This window comes from Manis javanica, chromosome 10 (assembly GCF_040802235.1).
Source record: "Manis javanica isolate MJ-LG chromosome 10, MJ_LKY, whole genome shotgun sequence".
Taxonomy (NCBI): Eukaryota; Metazoa; Chordata; class Mammalia; order Pholidota; family Manidae; genus Manis; species Manis javanica.
Window position 1 is genome coordinate 78917827 of NC_133165.1, and position 13083 is coordinate 78930909.

General features: G+C 37.9%; 1 protein-coding gene across 12 annotated transcripts in view; it reads left to right on the forward strand.

The window, feature by feature from the left end:
- R3HDM2 (R3H domain containing 2) overlaps window positions 1-13083 on the forward strand; it is a 192433-nt gene that overhangs the window by 976 nt on the left and 178374 nt on the right. The window lies entirely within an intron of this gene.

A 13083-nucleotide genomic window follows, 5' to 3' on the forward strand; every position in this document is an offset into this window, starting at 1 on the left:
TGAGAAATGTTGACATATTGTGTATGTTTAAGGTGTACAGCGTGATTGTTTGATTTACATATATTGTGAAGTGATTATCGAAATAGGTTCAGCTAACAGTCATCATCCAATAGAACAATTAGAACAAGAAAAAAAATGTTTCTTCATGATGGGAACACTTCGGACTCTGAACAACTTTCCTGTATATCATACTGTCGTGCAGCAGTATTAGCTATAGTAGTATTGTATATATGTCCCTAGTATTTACTTAAAACTTGGCAATTTGCACCTTTCCTCTTGATTCCCCCTCTCCCCCACTTTCTGCTAACCACATACATGTCTGATTTCTTTATGAATCTCATTCTTTTTTTTTAGATTTCTTTTATTACCTGAAACACAGGGTCTTTCTCTGACTTACATGCCTTCAAGGTGCATGTTGTAACTGGTAGGATTGCCTTATCTTTTATGGCTGAATAATATTTCATTGTATATACAGTTGACTTTTGAGTATGGGTTTGGTCCACTTACATGCAGATTTTTTTTCCATAAATACATTGGAAAGTTTTTTTGAGATTTGAGACAATTTGAAAAAAACTTGTAGATGAACCACATAGCTTAGAAATATTGAAAAAATTAAGAGAAAGTTAGGTATGTCCAATGCTGTATTATGAATATGACTAATACTGTATGCCATAAAAATTTCATGATCAATTCATTAGTGTATAGGCTAGGCTGCTGTGAAGTAGTCGTTTTGTTTACAGTATGCTACCACAGAGCAATCATATTGCTCCTGCTTTATAAATAAGTACGAGTTTCTCTTTCACATTATCTTTTCATTTCTAATGTTTTGTGTTAGTAATACATGTAAATGTAACATCTGTATGTTTTGTATCATGTAAGACAGTGTTGATGTAGGTACTGACATGATTCATCTTGTAAACAGACAAGGTAATCTTATGGTACTGATAAATACAGTACTATGAATGTATTTTATGTTCCTTATGATCTTCTTAACCTTTTGTTTTCTCTAGCTTACTGTATTATAAGAATACAGTATATAAACATATAACTTTACAGAATAGATGTTAATTGACTGTTTATGTTATCAGTAAGGCTTCTAGCCAACAGTAGGCTGTTAGTTAAATTTTGGGGGAGTCAAAAAGTTACTTGTGGATTTTTGACATGCTTCCTATTTGTGGATTTTGACACCAGCTTCCCTAAACCCCATGTTGTTCAGGGTCAGCTGTGTATATACTACAACTTCTTTTCCTGTTCATGCATGGATGGACACTTAGGTTATTTTCATGTCTTGGTTATTGTGAATAATGTCGCAAATAAACATGGGTGTGCAGATACCCTTTCAATTAGTGTTTTTGTTGATGTGGAAAAATTTAAATTTGGTCTCTGTTGGATGAATGTTTCTATACATGTTATTTCCAGATGGGTTTAACTACAGTGGAGAAGCCTGGGTCCTGTCTGATGTTGATAGGCAACTTGGAGGCTGGGGAGGAGAGAAGTGGTATTTTCCACTTTAGGGATGTAACAATTCCTGGCATTTGATTGTAGTTTAGATGGTCAAATTGTTGCTTGAATTAGTTTGTGGCTCCTCTTTCTTCCTAATGCTTTCCCCCCACCCCCCCACCATTTTCTTTCTCCAATAGTTCCTATTTTTTCCCTTTCTGGAGGCTGGGGCATTGAGACAAAAACTATTTAAATTAAATTAATTCAATTCAATTTTTAGTTGTTGTTACTCCTTCCCCATTGCTGGTCCCCACAGGGTTGAGAGTACAGAGGACCCTTTTGAAGGTCTGATTAACCGTCAGCAAAAGTAAATTTTAGAGTTGCAGTTCCATTTATCTTTATGTCCATTATACCATCTATACTGTGGATTTCTACAGTTTCAAACAAAACTTTAAAAATGTGCCTATGTAAAAATAGGGTGCCTGATATTTTTTAATGGAAAGGAGTCAGAATGGGAGGTGGCTTCCTTTCTCTTTCAAAATAAAAACTAAGACTTTACAGTTGCCTTTAAAGCCCTAGATCTGTAGCACCCTTCTCTCCAACATACTTAGTGGTCTCCTGGCTGTTCCTTGAGCACAGCAGGCACACTTCTGCCTTGGGGGCTATGCACTTGTTCTCAGCATCTTCCTGTCTCATCTTTTCCTTATAAAGCTGCATAGCCTTGTCCCTTCTCCTCTTTCAGATGTCACTCTAACAGTGACATTTCCTTGACTTTCTAAATTGCATAGCCTCTCCTACGCATACAGAACTCCCCATCTCACTTCTCAGCTTTATTTTCCTCTCTGCCTCAGCGTGTACTATACTATATATTTAGTTTCCCCCAGTGGGAAGTAAGCTTCATGAGGGCAGATAGTCTTGTTTTGTTAATTGCTGTATCTCAGCACTTAGCATGGCACTTAAGATGCATTCTGTGCTCAACAAACTTACCAGGTAAAGAGGGGGAGTTTTATTTTTGAACAGTTATTGTCATGAATTTCTGATTGTGATTAGTTGTCTTTGGAGGTACAGAATGGATTTTCACTAGGATTTTTTGTAAGGTACTCATTGGGAGTCTCAAGATGATTTTTTCTGTCAGTTCTTGCTACATTTCTGTTTTGGCAGAAATCTAGTGCTTTCGGGTTATTGAATGAAAGCACTTTGAAGTCAGAGTGTTGGTATATCTTTGGCATTGGTAGTCTTTGAGGAAGATAGAGGAAGATTATCTCAGAGCTCATGTGGCTAGAATTTTTACCTACTGCTTCGGGTGCTTCCCTTGAGGTTTGTGCACTAACTGATGTGCACTAACCTCTTTGGCCCTAGAATGCTGAGCAGACTGATTCCACTTTGAATTTTTCAGAAGACTGAAGATGTTAATAGTTAAGTTCAAGCTGTATGGGTTAGATTTTTTTCTCCAGTTATGTGGAGACAGTTGAGCTAAAAAAACTATAAGGCTTTCTTTAACAATGGAGGAGTGTTCGTTTATGGGGAGCCTCTGATCCTTTTTTTAATAAACACATTTTTGGGGGCATTTATAGCAACTCAGTTCTATGTCAGTCTGAGGATAAAAGGAGCAGGTCCCCTGAGTTCTGTGGATTATCCCTCATTTGTTTTTTCCTTTCTTATTTCTTGATTGGTGTATTTGTTACCTTCGTTGACCTCTGGCTAGAATGGCCTGGATGAGATTTCTCTTTGGGGCAGTCCAGGCCACTGTTACCCAGCTTAGGAAGGCAAAGGGAGTGAGGCAGTGCTTTTAACAGTTTGTGGGAATGCTCTTGGCAAAGTAAGATTTTTCCTTAAACCTTTGACAGGACATTGAAAGCTGCCATACCTTTAAGAGAACAGTTGGGATAGGGGTGGGGGTGGGTGGAAAAATTAGGGATCTTCTATCTGTTGGACTGGTGGTTCTGATATTAGCATAAATAAATAACAGCATCAGAAGCATATTAGTTTTATAACAGTTTCTGATATGACAGAAGCTTAAATGAAACTTCTATCATCCTCTTTTAAATCCTTTTAAAAGATTTTTAACAGAGTTTCTATTTCTCGGAAGTCTTTCTTAGGCCGCAGAGATACTGAAACATCTCTATACTGTTTTCTAATGTTGTACAGATAAATACTGAGCACTGACAACATTTCAGTGTATGAACAGTTTCTAAATGACGCTGTGCTTATTCCTCTGCTTCCTCTCTTCAGGAACTCAAGGAAAGCTTTCAGAAAAAAGCAGAGTTTGAGAAAGGGATAAAAAGTATTGCATGGTCCCAGGAAGTACAGAGGAGATAATTTTGTGAAACTGTGTGGTGTGTATGTGTAGTTTTCTATGTATGCCTTCCTGTAAGATTGGGTAAGGGACTCTGAGTGTCCCTCTGTGGAATGTGCTATGAACTTTCAAGTAGGAAAAATAACTGGACTCAGCTTGAATGTGTGTTCATGAATACAGTTAGTGGGTGTAATTTTAGAGACCTCCTTCATACACAGTGGCTTTAGTATTTTCCTCCACCTATATCCTTCTCACCCTCTGTGTAGAAAGCATTCCACTTAGTAGTCTTTTAGAGGTTAACTTTAGTTCTTACCAAAGTTGCCAGTTTAGCAGTGTACACGTGTTCCATCTGTGCAATGAAGTTACTCTGTCCGGATTTATTTCTGAAAGGATACAGATAGGAAAGAATTCTTAACTGTGATGTTTTGAGCCCTCTTCAAGTTCCTTGGATTTCCTTAGCATATATTTTCTCCAACACTTAAAAAATACTGATATTGAAAGCCTTTAATTACAATAATCTACAGTGGTGTCATCGTTTTTACTCCAGATGTAATAAAGATTCTGGATGCTTCTTAAATCCAGGTGTTCTTTTTGCTTTTCTGCTGAATCTCTTGTGAGTTGTTCAGTCCACTTGTTGGAGGGAAAGCTGTTCAGCTTTCTAGTTTGACAGTAGTAAGTTTCCCAGAGAGCTTTCCTGTGTTTTTTTAAAAGCAGAAGTAGTCAAATTAGGAACCCCAGCCTAGAGATGAGAGAGGATTAGGAGAAAAGTGCAAAAGCCTCAGGCAGTCCACGTCTCCCAATAGTCAAAACACGTGTGGTATTTTTGAAGGACTCATCTTATTCTATTCCTCCTTAATTTGTTAACCACAAAAGCATCAAAAATCTTTTCATTTCCTTTAATTGCTTGTTTACTTGTCATACTGTGACTTCTCTAAATTGTCAAAGATTTTGATTTTTCTTGGGAAACAATTTTCATGCCTTTCTGGGTATTTCTTTTGGAAAAAAATGAAGCAAGTTGTTAAATGCTCCTGTAAGGTCTCTTCCCTAACTTGGGCCAGTGTTCTGATTATTCCATTTCTCTAGGTGTTTATAGTATGTTTTCAGCCTTTTTTTTTTTTTCATTAAAGACCTCAAGATCTTTTGCAAGCAAGTAAAAACTGTAATTTTGCACTCATACAATTACTCTGAGTCTGGAAGGATCTCAAGCTCAAGTCCTCATCCTACAGAGCTAGAAGTGTAAAGATAAGTAATCAGCAGGGTTAAAAATAACTCAGTTTATTTCTAGTTGGTATTTGTGAGTCTGTAGTGGGAAAAGAGAAACAGCTAGTCAAGTTTTAGTCAAATTCTACCTTGACCTTTTGGAGGTAGTTTTTTGCTCCCACTAATAGTCTTCTGTACAGTTCTTGACTAATGTACAGAATAGAGATATACTGCCTTAACTTCACTAACTAGTTTCTTCTGCCACTTGGTCCATTATCTTCCTTGTATGGATGCTTCTGGTGTATTTCATGTTGATAACATCTGTGCCAGTTGCAGTATTTATTATTAATAATGATCAAAACTATGTGTAATAACTGCAGAGTACTTTTCTCTTTTGAACCTCATTGGACCTTAAAGTAGTGTGAACATTTACATTAAAAGACTAGATTTTTCAAGTATGCAGTTCATATTTTTTGTGGGGGCAGTGTTTTGTTGCATATGCCAGTGTTGGGACTTATGCATGATTTTGGCATGTAAGCAACATCGTGAGCATCGGGTAGTTTTTCATCCCTTGGTGGTTCAGACTTGTGAAACCTTCTGTAAGGTTCATAACAAAGAAGTAGGAGGAAGGTAATCAAGACAGTGACAATCCAGACTTAGTAACAGGCACATTTGAAATATATTTTCTCCTGTATTCACAAATTGTTCTTTCTCCTTACCCTTACTTTGTGATTCTGTGATACCTAACCAGCTGATAACTTCCAGGGAACAAGGTGCTGTGGATGGATAGCAGGTGAATCTGCACTCCGAATGGGAGTGTTAGTGTTTCTAATGCTTTTGGTGGAGGCAGGTCTCAGCAGCTGTCACAACCAACGGGAAGAACATGGCAGAACTTGTTATTAAGTCTAATGGACCCCGTTGAATTCCTCTCTTAGTTTTTCTGCAGCATTTATCAGCATTGACCCTCTCTTTCTTGAAATGTTTCTGTGACATTAGTTTCTTTTTCACTTGCATTCCTGACTTTTTTTCTCTTGTGCATCCCTTAAATGTGTATCTCCTTTAAGGTTTCTGATTTGTTCTCCTTCTCCCCCTCTGGTTCTTAACCCCTAACAGCATAAGTGCCTCTTGGAGAATTTGTTAAGAATGTGGTTTACAAAAGCCTTTATGATATAGTTCTTGCCAGCCTCTCTGAGCTACCTTGTACCTTGTACCACACTTCCTGTCCTTGCTATGCTCTATCTGTAGCAGCCCTTTTCTGTTCCAAGGCCATTGACTTAGAATTCCTTCAGCTTGGAATGTTATTCTCTCAGATCTTCTCTTGAATTGCCTCTTCTCATTATTCATGCCTCAGCTCAAGTGATTCTCTGTAGACCTTCCCTGACTATCTTATCCAAAATAGTTAACCTTCCCTTTGTGCTTCATCATATTCCTGTTTGACTATCTCCATAGCACTTACCTCTCTTTTTTTTTTAATTTTGTTATCATTAATCTACAATTACATGAAGAACATTATGTTTACTAGACTCCCCCCATCACCAAGTCCCTGCCACATACCCCATTACAGTCACTGTCCATCAGCATAGTAAGATGCTGTAGAATCACTGCTTGTCTTCTCTGCGTTGCACAGCTCTCCCCATGCCCCCCCCACACATTATACATGCTAATTGGAATGCCCCCTTTCTTTTTCCCTGCCCTTATCCCTCCCTTCCCACCCATCCTCCCCAGTCCTTTTCCCTTTGGTAACTGTTAGTCCATTCTTGGATTCTGTGATTCTGCTGCTGTTTTGTTCCTTCAGTTTTTCTTTGTTCTTATATTCCACATATTAGTGAAATCATTTGATACTTGTCTTTCTCCGCCTGGCTTATTTCACTGAGCATAGTACCTTCTAAGAGCTCCATCCATGTTGTTGCAAATGGTAGGATTTGTTTTCTTCTTATGGCCGAATAATATTCCATTGTGTATATGTACCACATTTTCTTTATCCATTCATCTACTGATGAACACTTAGGTTGCTTCCATATCTTGGCTATTGTAAATAGTACTGTGATAAACATAGGGGTGCATCTGTGTTTTTCAAACTGGGCTGCTGCATTCTCCCTAGAAGTGAAATTCCTGGGTCAAATGGTATTTCTATTTTGAGCTTTTTGAGGAACCTCCATACTGCTTTCCACAATGGTTGAACTAATTTGCATTCCCACCAGCAGTGTAGGAGGGTTCCCCTTTCTCCACAACCTCGCCAACATTTGTTGTTGTTTGTCTTTTGGATGGTGGTGATCCTTACGGGTGTGAGGTGATATCTCATTGTGGTTTTAATTTGCATCTCTCTGATGACTAGCAATGTGGAGCATCTTTTCATGTGCCTGTTGGCAATCTGAATTTCTTCTTTGGAGAACTGTCTGTTCAGCTCCTCTGCCCAATTTTTAATTCAATTATTTGCTTTTTGTTTGTTGAGGTGCGTGAGCTCTTTATATATTTTGGATGTCAAGCGTTTATCAGATCTGTCACTTACGAATATATTCCCCCATACTGTAGGGTACCTTTTTGTTCTATTGATGGTGTCCTTTGCTGTACAGAAGCTTTTCAGCTTGATATAGTCCCACTTGTTCATTTTTGCCTTTGTTTCCCTTGCCTGGGGAGATATGTTCATGAAGAAGTCGCTAATGTTTATGTCCAAGAGATTTCTGCCTATGTTTTTTTCTGAGAGTTTTATGGTTTCATGACTTACATTCAGGTCTTTGATCCATTTGGAATTTACTTTTGTGTATGGGATTAGACAGTGATCCAGTTTCATTCTCTTACATGTAGCTGTCCAGTTTTGCCAGCATCATCTGTTGAAGAGATTGTCATTTCCCCGTTTGTATGTCCACTTACCTCTATCTTAAGTTATCTTGTTTGCTTTCTTGTTTGTAGTCTGGCTGATACCTAGAACTTAAACCCTATGAGAACAGAGACCTTATTTATTTGTAACTGCTGTATTCCTAGTGCCTAGAATAGTCACTCAATACACATTTATTGAATGAGTGAATGAAATGTGCATTCCTGGGTCTTATCCTCAGAGATTGTGGTTTAGTAGGCTTGAGATGGAGCCCAGGAATTTGTATTTTAACAAACATTCCAGGTGTTTCTCATGTCTCTGGTCAGGTGTCTTGGATGACATTTAGAAAAGCCTTGATTTGCACTGTCCATCAGTCTCATCCACTCGGATAGGTGCATTTACTATATATATATATATATATATATATATTATAAGCTGGTAATTTGTGAGTCTGTCTCTAGTTCTAATCTCTTGCCTGAACTCTAGGCTTTTTTATTCTGTGGACTCTTGAACATCTCCATTTGACTTCACACTGTACCTCAGATTCAACATGACCAAAGCAAAAACAATTTTTTCCATGGAACTTGTTCTTAGATCTTTTTTCTGTTAATGATACCACCTAGTTGCATAAGCCAGAAATCTGGATGTCATACCTGAGTCCTTAGTCTTTAATATCTAGTAATTATAAAGTTATGTACTCTTGTCTCTTCAGTATCTCTTGAATCTTTACATTTCTCTCCAGCAGTGCTACTGCCATAGTTTAGGAGACCATCATCTCTCATTTAGATAACTGTGATGGCCTTTAATTGGCCTTTCTACTCTAGTCTTGCTCTTTCCAATCTTTCATTTAGTTCAGTACCTTTCAACCAATGAAAATGAAAATCTGTTATTTTTCTCTTGGCTAAAACCTAATATTTTCTTGATCCCAGTGTAAAGGCTAGGCTTAAAAAAATCTGGGAGCTTTACCTAAACTGCATATTTTGCTGTTTTCCCTTTGATTTCAAGGCTAGGCTACTGGTGAGTGATGTTTTCTCATCTTGCTGCCTTTGGGTTTATCATTTTTGTTTCCCCTGACTGCCTCTCTACCCCAAAGCAGCTAAAACAAAAACCCTCCCAGTTTAGCTATCATGTTCTGGAACCCTTTCAGGACATACCAAACCTCTCATTTTGTCTGCCTCTTTTGAACCAGTTCCCATAAAGCTGAGTTCCTCTTTGCCTTTATCTTAAAAAATTTTTTTTACTAAGGTGTCATTGATATACACTCTTAATGAAGGTTTCACATGAAAAACATTGTGGTTACTACATTCACCCATATTATCAAGTCCCCTTTATACCCCATTGAAGTCACTGTCCATCAGCATAGTAAGATGCCACAGAGTCACTACTTGTCTCCTCTGTGTTATAGTGTCTTCCCCGTGAGCCCCCCCACATCATGTGTACTAATCATAACACTCCTCAATCCCCTTCTCCCTCCCTCCCTAACCACCACCCTCCCTGACCCCTTCCCTTTGGTAACTGCTAGTCCTTTCTTGGAGTTTGTAAGTACTGTTTTGTTACCTCAGTTTTGCTTCATTGTTAACACTCCACAAATGAGGGAAATCATTTGGTACTTGTCTTTCTCTGCCTTGGCTTATGTTACTGAGTGTAATACACTCCAGATCCATCCATGTTCTTGCGAATTGTAGGATTTGTTTTCTTAATGGCTGAATAGTAGTCCATTGTGTATATGTACCACATATTCTTTTATTTTATTTTATTTTATTTTGGTATCATTAATCTACAATTATTTGAGGAACATTATGTTTACTAGACTCACCCCATCACCAAGTCCCCGCCACATACCCCATTACAGTCACTGTCCATCAGTGTAGTAAGATGCTGTGGACTCACTACTTATCTTCTCTGTGTTGTACACCCCTCCCCATGCCCCCGCCACACATTATACATGGTAATCATAATGCCCCCTTTCTTCCCTCATGCCCCCCATACTTCCCTTCCCAGCCATCCTCCCCAGTCCCTTTCTCTTTGGTAACTGTTAGTCCATTCTTGGGTTCTGTGAGTGCACTGCTGTTTTGCTCCTTCAGTTTTTCTTTGTTCTTATACTCCACATATGAGTGAAGTCATTTGGTATTTGTCTTTCTCCGCTTGGCTTATTTCACTGAGCATAATACCCTCTAGCTCCATCCATGTTGTTGCAAATGGCAGGATTTGTTTTCTTCTTATGGCTGAATAATGTTCCATTGTGTATATGTACCACATTTTCTTTATCCATTCATCTACTGATGGACACTTAGGTTGCTTCCATATCTTGGCTATTGTAAATAGTGCTGTGATAAACATAGGAGTGCGTCTGTGTTTTTCAAACTGGGCTGCTGCATTCTTAGGGTAAATTCCTAGAAGTGGAATTCCTGGGTCAAATGGTATTTCTGTTTTGAGCTTTTTGAGGAACCTCCATACTGCTTTCCACAATGGTTGAACTAATTTGCATTCCCACCAGCAGTGTAGGAGGGTTCCCCTTTCTCCACAACCTCGCCAACATTTGTTGTTTGTCTTTTGGATGGTGGCGATCCTTACTGGTGTGAGTTGATATCTCATTGTGGTTTAATTTGCATTTCTCTGATGACTAGCAATGTGGAGCATCTTTTCATGTGCCTGTTGGCAATCTGAATTTCTTCTTTGGAGAACTGTCTGTTCAGCTCCTCTGCCCAATTTTTAATTCAATTATTTGCTTTTTGTTTGTTGAGGTGCGTGAGCTCTTTATATATTTTGGATGTCAAGCGTTTATCAGATCTGTCATTTACGAATATATTCCCCCATACTGTAGGGTACCTTTTTGTTCTATTGATGGTGTCCTTTGCTGTACAGAAGCTTTTCAGCTTGATATAGTCCCACTTGTTCATTTTTGCCTTTGTTTCCCTTGCCTGGGAGATAATGTTCATGAAGAAGTTGCTCATGTTTATGTCCCAGAGATTTTTGCCTATGTTTTTTTCTGAGAGTTTTATGGTTTCATGACTTACATTCAGGTCTTTGATCCATTTGGAATCTACTTTTGTGTATGGGGTTTGACAGTGATCCAGTTTCATTCTCTTACATGTAGCTGTCCAGTTTTGCCAGCATCATCTGTTGAAGAGACTGTCCTTTTCCCATTGTATGTCCATGGCTCCTTTATCGAATATTAATTGACCATATATGTTTGGGTTAATGTCTGGAGTCTCTAAATCTGTTCCACTGGTCTGTGGGTCTGTTCTTGTGCCAGTACCAAATCGTCTTGATTACTATGGCTTTGTAGTAGAGCTTGAAGTTGGTGAGTGAGGTCCCCCCCACTTTATTCTTCTTTCTCAGGATTGCTTTGGGTATTTGGGGTCTTTGGTGTTCCCATATGAATTTTTGAACTATTTCTTCCAGTTCATTGAAGAATGTTGTTGGTAATTTGATAGGGATTGCATTGAATCTGTATATTGCTTTGGGCAGTATGGCCATTTTGACAATATTAATTCTTCATAGCCAAGAGCATGGGATGAGTTTCCATTTGTTAGTTTCTTCTTTAATTTTTCTTAAAAGTGTCTTGTAGTTTTCAGGGTGTAGGTCTTTCACTTTCTTGGTTAGGTTTATTCCTAGGTATTTTATTCTTTTTGATGTAATTGTTAATGGAATTGTCTTCCTGATTTCTCTTTCTGCTTGTTCATCATTAGTGTATAGGAAAGCAACAGATTTCGGTTTATTAATTTTGTATCCTGCAACTTTGCTGAACTCAGATATTTGTTCTAGTAGTTTTGGAGTGGAGTCTCCAAAAATGATATTGTACATTTTTATGAACAATATCATGTCATCCTCACATAGTGACAGTTTGACTTCTTCTTTACTGATCTGTATGCCTTGTATTTCTTTGTTTTGTCTGATTGCCATGGCTAAGACTTCCAGTACTATGTTGAATAACAGTGGGGAGAGTGGGCATCCCTGTCTTGTTCCTGATCTTAGAGGAAAAGCTTTCAGCTTCTTGCTGTTCAGTATGATGTTGGCTGTGGGTTTGTCATTTATGGCCTTTATTATGTTGAGGTACTTGTCCTCTATACCGATTTTGTTGAGAATTTTTATCATGAATGGACGTTGAATTTTGTGCAATGCTTTTTCAGTGTCTATGGAGATGATAATGTGGTTTTTGTCCTTCTTTTTGTTGATGTGTTGGATGATGTGGATGGATTTTCTAATGTTGTACCATCCTTGCATCCCTGAGATGAATCCCACCTTGATCATGGTGTATGATCCTCTTTATGTATTTTTGAATTCGGTTTGCTAATATTTTGTTGAGTATTTTTGCATCTATGTTCTTCAGGGATATTGGTCTGTAATTTTCTTTTTTGGTGGTGTGTTTGCCTGGTTTTGGTATTGGTGTGATGCTGGCTTCATAGTATAAGTTTGGAAGTATTCCCTCCTCTTCTATTTTTTGGAAAACTTTATGGAGCATGGGTATTATGTCTTGTCTATATGTCTGATAAAATTCAGCGTTGAATCCATCTGGCCCGGGGGTTTTGTTCTTGGGTAGTTTTTTTTTACTGGTTCAATTTCTTTGCTGGTAATTGGTTTGTTTAGATTTTCTGTTTCTTCCTTGGCCAGTCTTGGAAGGTTGTATTTTTCTAGGAAGTTCTCGATTTCTTCTAGGTTTTCCAGTTTGTTAGCATATAGATTTTCATAGTATTCTCTGATAATTCTTTGTATTTCTATGGGGTCCGTCTTGATTTTTCCTTTCTCATTTCTGATTCTGTTGGTATGTGTAGATTCTCTTTTTCCTTAATAAGTCTGGCTAGGGGCTTATCTATTTTGTTTATTTTCTCAAAGAACCAACTCTTGGTTTCATTGATTTTTTTCTATTGTTTTGTTCTTCTCAATTTTATTATTTCTTCTCTGATCTTTATTACGTCCCTCCTACTGCTGACTTTGGGCCTCATTTGTTCTTCTTTTTTCAATTTCAATAATTGTGACTTTACACTATTCATTTGGGATAGTTCTTCTTTAAATATGCCTGGATTGCTATATACTTTCCTCTTAGAACTGCCTTCGCTGCATCCCACAGAAATTGGGGCTTTGTGATGTTGTTGTCATTTGTCTCCATATGTTGCTTGATGTCTATTTTAATTTTGTTGTTGATCCATTGATTATTTAGGAACTTGTTCATAAGCCTCCATGTGTTTGTGAATCTTTTCTTTGTACAATTTATTTCTGGTTTTATACCTTTGTGGTCTGAAAAGTTGGTTGGTAGAATTTCAGTCTTTTGGAATTTACTGAGGCTCTTTTTGTGGCCTAGTATGTGGTCTATTATGGAAAATGTTCCATG